We start from the raw sequence: 1,072 nt of genomic DNA, 5'->3' as shown, positions 1-1,072 counted from the left end.
TGGGCTAAGATTCAGACTACCTAACTTGAACGTTAACTATCTAATAAAAAGTTAACGGCCTAACCGGGGCGGATCTATGGTGTTAGGTGGGGGTTTTCGGAAATCCAGTAACTTTCAGGTAAATCTTGTATTTATATTGAGAAATCTAGTAAATATATAAAAATTATAAGTTGGAACCCACAATGAAGTGTATTATTAGTCTAGCTGCAAAGAAGGTGCCTAACGAAGCACCGTTGCCTCTTGGTTGTGGGTTCTAACTCCATCAGTTACTTTTTTGTATTTTTATTTGAAAAAATTTCACAAAACCACAACTTAAGATATTTAAATTACTAAATATTACTTCATTTAATCAAAAATATAAATATCCTTTATTTACATTCTCTCTCTCTTTAAATCTCTAGATACATAACTTTTATCCTAACTATTAGGATACTTCTCCTCCTTCAAAGTATTTTTCAGAAACTTTTGCCTCCTTATCCTTCGTTGGAGTGTCCACCGGAGAAACAAAAAACGACGGTGGCATACAGTGTCTCCGATCACTGTCAACCCTTAACCCAACAAACAACGATTCAAAAGACGGTTTAGGATGAAACTCCGTGAACTTCGTTAATCTATTCTGTCGAAGAAAAGAGAATCTGACACTTTTAGATGAAATGTGTTGTTTCAAAAAGAAAACTTATTGAAGTCACCACGAGAGGCATCTTACCAAATGTTTAGCAATTTTTGTATCTGAGCATTTTAATTTGAGATACATTTTTTATTAGCTAGAGATACATAATTTAGCGTAGTTCTATATGCATGGTCCAAGTGCATTTTCGTAAATCTGTACGCCTTATTTTTTATTTTTATTTGTTTGAGAAAATACATCAAATCCCCCCTCAACTTGTCGCCAAAATTTACTTTAGACTCTAAACTAATCGAGCAATTATATACCCCCTTAATATCTTTCAAGTGAATTAAATACCTCCTAAAGATATACTACCACTCTCACAAAGGGAGGTGCACTACACACGCGTCCGCATCACTGCCATGACACTGTCACGTAAATATTTATTTAAAATATATATATATT

Source organism: Capsicum annuum, chromosome 12 (genome assembly GCF_002878395.1).
Source record: "Capsicum annuum cultivar UCD-10X-F1 chromosome 12, UCD10Xv1.1, whole genome shotgun sequence".
Classification (NCBI taxonomy): Eukaryota; Viridiplantae; Streptophyta; class Magnoliopsida; order Solanales; family Solanaceae; genus Capsicum; species Capsicum annuum.
The sequence above is the reverse complement of the archived record's forward strand: the minus strand, read 5'-3'. Positions refer to the sequence as shown.